We start from the raw sequence: 6,771 nt of genomic DNA, 5'->3' as shown, positions 1-6,771 counted from the left end.
AGTATTCATTCAATGGAAATTCAAAAGTATGATATTCAAAACTGTTTTTTATTCAAAAAAGTCTTGTCAAGCATGTGATAAATTTTTGACCTTTTTCGTAGCTGGAAAATGACAGCTTTTTAACACGAAACTTATATATAATGCATTATGTAGTAAACGTATTCGCCCATCTTAATTACAACCACTCCACAACTACATTCTTTACAATCTGATCCGAACACAAAACCTTCCACCAAGATGTTTGAAAAATGACATCTCATTTTAAATTTAACATTTCATTCCTGGTGGTATAAACCATCGAACCGTGTAGCTACTGCAATACGCAATGACTAACGCTACGCAACGGATCTCTCCTACCGTAGGCGTAGGATTATCTAATGCCCAATTCAAAGAATGCTACCCCGGGCACAGAACAAAAACGATTTAAAATACAATTAAATTAAACCACACAATTCGAACCACGGGTTTCCCATCCTCGCCGGCCGGTTCGTGTCTAGCCACCCACACAGAACACCAAACTAGGAGTCCTCCCTCCGCAAACAGATTAATGTCTTAAACGAAACCACCAAAATCCCCTCTTTCGATATGATCGCACAAAAAGCCTCCCGGGCTGGGTTCGCTGCTAGGGTTTAGCGGCTTGTCCTTCCCCGGTCCGATCACCGGTTGAACTGTCTCGCTCGTGCCCGCGTCAGCCCGAAATGGGGTTGCCGAAAATTATTGGACCACACACGCTGCCAGAGCAGCGCACAGGCCGCACAGGAAGGCCGGCCGCACACAACGGGCCGCAGCTAATCATACGGTAGCGCGTGTTCGTGTGCGGTGTGGCCTTAATAAAGTAAAGGGGGAATGGTACAACAGAAACAGAAGAAAAAAAACGCAGCCCCTTCTACGATTCGCTGCCTCTCCGGTACTAGTAGCTAGATCAAAATGTGTGTCTCAAGCGAAGAGGACAAGAGCAGCAAGAGACAGGAGTACAAAACCAAAAAAAAAACACACACAGGGAAAAGGGAAAGATAGCAACGACCGCAACAAAAACAACAAAAAATGTAGGCGTACGGGGGCCACAGCGCGGCTGATGAAAAGGGCAAGGCATTGGGGGTTTTAGAAATTTGAAGAATAAGATGCAATGCTTTGCAGTCCCGTGTCCTGCTGCTGTTTTGCTGCTACTGCTGCTTTGGTGGGCTCTAATGAAGTGGTTGATAAATTGACCCGATAGTGCCCGCGGTGCGGCTAGCAATGGGTACGGAATGTCACGAGGTAACACGGAAGCCACAGGACTACCTATTAATGTGGAGGTCTTTTTTGTTTGTTTCTCCTGATTTTTTAAACCTTTTTTTCATTTAATCGGATTATCTATGGAAGAGAATTCAGTGAATTCTAGGCTATCTTATCTTTGCGTAGATAAAATAAAGGATTTTTTAAATCTTACAATCCTAGCCATTGACAAGAAATCACTATAAATTAAGAATTTTATTACTCAATTTTCAGTTTATTGACTCGTTTTTGTGATCAAAATCCTGAAATTTGTTATTTTTGGCCAGCAACAAAGGTTCAAGATACTGTCCATTGAATTTATTGTATTTAATTTCATTACCTTTTTTGTCATCTATTTTGGGCATTGATGCGTTGATCGTTTTTTTTACTTATTTTTCAAATTTTACTACTTTCTACCCGAGAAGTTAGTTCTTTTCTTTGGTGGTTTGCAATCTTACTAGTTTTTCCTTCATTTTAATTTCCTTGCTATGAAACACAAAACGCTTAATCTTTTTCTTCCAAGATTTTATGCTAATCCTTTAAACGTTTAACCAGCTTTTATCCCCTTGCTAGCTCCATTTTTTCCCTTATTATCTTTTCAATTATTTGGTTTTGACTAAATTATTGTATTCGTACTTATCGCATTCCTATCGTAATACACAGGAAATATATTTTTCAATCGATTATCACTATTTGTTGCTTTGTTTCTCATATTTCTGCTTTAACACTATCTACTATGATTTTGTTCATTAGCTTGAAATGTCAAGTCCAACATTTATGATTATATTTACTTCTTTCACTAAAATTTCACAGTAGATTTAAATATTAAATTAAGTTACTATAAAATCCTAAATGTTTTAAAATCTTTGAACATATTTTTCATTCCATTTCAACATTTGTCAACTTTAAAAGCTAATTCATCGAAAAATTTGAATTTTATTTACATTCTAAATTATTTGCCATGATATTTTAATGCACTTTTTTGGTGCAGAACATGAAAATGTTGACCTCTTTGTCTCTATTTTGTCATTATAAATCCATTTTATCTATTTTCCTTCAAGAAGCAGCAACTTTCCGCCAATACGCACACAGCAGTACGCAAGTCATAAACTAACCAAACAAATAGCGTTCATTATTTCCAAGAAATAAAGAAATGTAATAGCATTTCTTTAAAAAAAAACGACAACAACAAACGCACCATTACCCCGATCGTTTGCCATTTCCATTACCGAAGCGGGCGGGCGCGCGCGCGCGCGAGCATTACCACGCGCGCAGTGCGATAATTTTCAATAAACCATCTCCAGAGACGTCTAATTAGCTGATTTGTGCCTTGCAGCGGGAATAGATGCAACCGGTTTGCCGGTTTGCCCATACCCCGGTACGGTACGGGTCCCTAGCTAGGTGCTCTTTGCCGTCGTCGTCGTCGTCGTCGTCGTCGTCGACGTCTTCAGTCAACAGGTTTCTCAGACGCTTCTTCAGACGCCACACCAAACCACCTGTCGTCGCACTGCAAAACGTGGCTGTTTGTCGGGCGTTAGCAGGGGAGCGGGGAGAACAGTTTGGAGTTTGATGTCCTTCGATCGGCGATAACGATCCACGGTCATGATTATACCGATGTGTGGTGTGTGTGTGTGTGTGTGTGTGGCTAATCTTATAATTATCAACCATCAACAGGATCGTAACCAGGGTCGTAGCTTTTACACATTAGCGTTGAAAACGATTCGAGCTCGAGGTTAGGTGCTCGCCAATACAACTGTGCAAGATCATGTGTGGTCAACCGTGGAGATTATGTTTGGTTGGAGTTGATTTTATACCCCGATGTTTGGTTGGACTCGAAAAACATATACCCCGTATACGCAACAGTGTAGAGAGCAGATTTCCCAGTTGAACAGACTTCAGACTATTAATTAAATGTTTCCCATTTGCAGAGAGTTATAGCTAAAATCTCGTTTGTCGCATACCTCACGTAACGCCACGCTCTTGCAATAGAGCAACGAATGTCAACGAACCTAAACCCGGGCCCCGTACCTAAACCATCAAAATAGACCTCAGTACCAGTTCCTTCGTTTGGGCTAATACGTTCTTGCGTCCTGCACAAAACAGCTGAAGCTGACTTGCCGAAAACGTACGATGGCATTGGAATATCTTCATTTTCCGCCCGTGTCCTAGGTCGTCCCTTGATGCCCATGCTCTCACCATCCCCTCACCCGAATGGACGAAAAAAAAATCCCAATTCCCGTAAAAAGAGAGCAATCGTTGGTAGTTGGTCCAACGGAGAGTGCGAGGAGCGAAGGAGAGCCGCGAGCCCTCGGAATCAGCAGGGCATCACCGAAAGGAAACGGAGAATAACTGAGAGAGAGAGAGAGAGAGAAAAAGAGCACAAAAAAAGGACCACACACAATGCACACCACTGACAGCGTGCCGGAGCAGCCGAAGCAGCAGTGTGGCCGCCGGGGCCTGGAGAGAAGAGACCGAACAACGGCCCAAGCAGAAACAGCCAAGCCGAACCGATCCGCTTCGTCGGACCACCCAGCGCGGTCGCTCCGGGGACCACACAAGACGAAAAACGCACATTTTGATCGCAACACTTACCCGGCGATGCTTCCCGGGGGCCCTTCCCCTCAGGGCCTTTCCACATCCCGATCATCCCGACCTTCTACTGCCATCGTGTCGTGTCATCATCGGCGAGATGAGGCGCGTTCGCGCAACCGAAGACGACGACGACGACGATGGTTCCGCCTGGCACGACGGGTGAACGATGGATGGATGGACAGCTTCGGCACAATCAGAAAACTGATCTACTGAACCCAACCCTCTTCTTTGCTTCTAGCTGCCAGGACGGGCAACCCCCTCCCAACCGTTCCCGCAAACAAGGGAGTACGGTGTGTATGTGTGTTCAACTTTTTGGGTTTTGGCATCGATGCGTGAAGTGTGCAACTCACTGTTGCAAATTTCCACTCAACTCTACCGTGCCAGCGCAGGCGTGGATGGGTAAGGGTTGGTTTTGCAGTTGGTCTTGGCGGCGAACGGTGCATGGCGGCGACTAATGTCACCTGTGCGTACGGTAAGCACGGTACGGTTTAGGGAACTGGATGCTTCCACCGAGGGATTTTAAGTGGTTGTGGTGTTGTTGGTGGTGGTGGTGGTTTTGTGCTTGCAGACAAATGAAGCATCACCGCGGATCGAGCGGGGAAGCACTGTCACGCGCCTAGTAAGGAAGGGTGCAATCTGCTCTAAAAATCTTTAGCTTCAATTTTTTTGAAGTTGGAGGATTCTATCTGCTAGCAGTAAATTAACAAATGTCATGAGAGATACTGACATTTTTTAAGAGTTTAAACAATGTAAAGTCTTTCCTCGAGTTACGCAAAATTTCATTTTTGACAGTTCATATGTCAAATCAGTACAATTATCTCCATCAGTTGCCAAATGAAAAATAATTGGCAAATTTTCAAAAAAAATATATCCCCAAACAGACAGAAATAACCTCATTTTCTACAGGGATATTGCATTAAGTAAGTAATAAATTACATAAATAAATTAATACTATAACAACTCATTATTGTTTAAGCATATTTTGGCTGTAAAACGTGATATTCCACTTAAGCGAATGTCTCCGGAACGCATTATTCGCGTAACTCGGGGAAAGACTTACACAGTGCGCTCTTCTTCTTCTTCTTTTTGGCTCAACAACCGTTGTCGGTCAAGGCCTGCCTGTACCACTTGTGGGCTTGGCTTTCAGTGACTTATGGATTACCCCCCATAGCAGGATAGTTAGTCCTACGTATGGTGGCACAGTCCATTCGGGTGGCTACAACCCATGACGGGCATGTAGTTAAGTCGTAGTTGACGACTGTATCACGAGACCGGCCTATGCGGTGCGCTCTACTCATCCATAAATTACGTAACACTTCTGCAGAGAATGATATTATAGGAAGACAAACATTTTTGATACGTAATATATAGATAGCCCCTTTAGAAAAAGAAAAGTATCGCACTTGCGACTAAGCGATCTTTTTTGTTTTTTTTTTGTTTTTTTGTTTTTTGTTGACTGGGAGTTTGACTACCTTACTTCGACCTGATCCTGATGTAATGTGTTCTGAAACATTTAATAAAATTCACCTTCATGAAAATGATTAATAAGTAATACAGTTGTCAACAACTTGATAAACTTTATCTTGAAATGTTCGTCTCAGAGCTGTTGTAGGAGAATAAAAGGTAGTTCGTTTTACGATACTCAATCTTCTTGTTTGGCGCAACGCCTAACGTCCTACTACTAACGGACTTGGCTCTCAATGACTTATTGACTACCCACAGCAGAATAGGCAATCCTACGTATGAGGAGTAAGCTCCATACTGCAATAAAACCCAAAACGGTCATTTCATTGGTTAAGTATTGCGAGTTGACAACTGTATCACGGGGTTCGATATTCAATGCGTGGCTCAAAATTGAATTCAAACACGCATGGAGAAATTGAAACAAAACATTTTAAAAAAATATATAATCTCGAATCGAAGTTTAACTAGCTACCTGAAACTGTGATCTGATTTTTCATGATGATCTTAAAAAATGGGAATATAGAAGATTGTAAAGAGTCTAATAAGGTATAATTCAATATGGTATAACAAGGTATTTTCAATAATTTCCTAAACAAAACACAAAATAACAGTAGAACACTCCCTAGCACTTGGATCGTTAGCGTTACAGAGCCATATATTTCACCCTTTGGCTCTGATTTGCGACATTCGTCGGTTCAACAGTGCCGACGAGCGGAGGGGCAAAGATCGCACAAGAATCCTAATTACCGCATGTCTGCACCAGAACACCCCAGAACGCCGATCTAGGAAATTAGCCGGCGCGTACGGCGATAGATGCAATAGATGAAATGAGGTCCAAAGGCCGAGTGTCATAAAACGTTAGTGTTTGGATACCGTGCCGTCACACGGGCCCCCGCGACCCTTCTCCGCGTATCTGACGGTCCCAGCTACCCACTGACATCTTCTTCAGGCACTCTAGCGGCGGGTGGTGTTAGCACAAGAGGTAGAAACCCTTAACACCACCCTCCTCTTATCGTTCGCCTGGTCACAATCCTTCCCTTACGACTGTCTCTTGATTCCTCTCCATTTCATCTTGCGTTCGCTGCCATCCGCGACCCTCACATCCATGCGCCATCGGTCTAATTCTCCTCCAACGTGCCATGGTACCGGGATATCGGACGCGACGATCGTCCCAGCGAGCTGGGGAGGTCCGCGGTGAAACGGGATAGTAGTGCAAGATTTATGGCCGTGCTTAGAGGGTGGTCTCGTTGTAAAGACGATTACGAATCCCGATAGGGGCACGCAAGATCCGGGCGGGTGAAGATTAATTGTTACCGTCCGCCCCACACGCCCCACTGATCGCGCACGGTGGAGAGAATATCCCGTCGCTTGCCGATGTCAATCATAAACTGTCAACGGGAAGCTAATGAAATTGTTGTCCCTTGGGTGGCTTTCCGAGGTTCCTCTAAGCTAGGCCCGTGG

The sequence above is a fragment of the Anopheles arabiensis genome, chromosome 3 (genome assembly GCF_016920715.1).
Source record: "Anopheles arabiensis isolate DONGOLA chromosome 3, AaraD3, whole genome shotgun sequence".
Lineage (NCBI taxonomy): Eukaryota > Metazoa > Arthropoda > Insecta > Diptera > Culicidae > Anopheles > Anopheles arabiensis.
Note: the sequence above shows the minus strand (reverse complement) of the source record.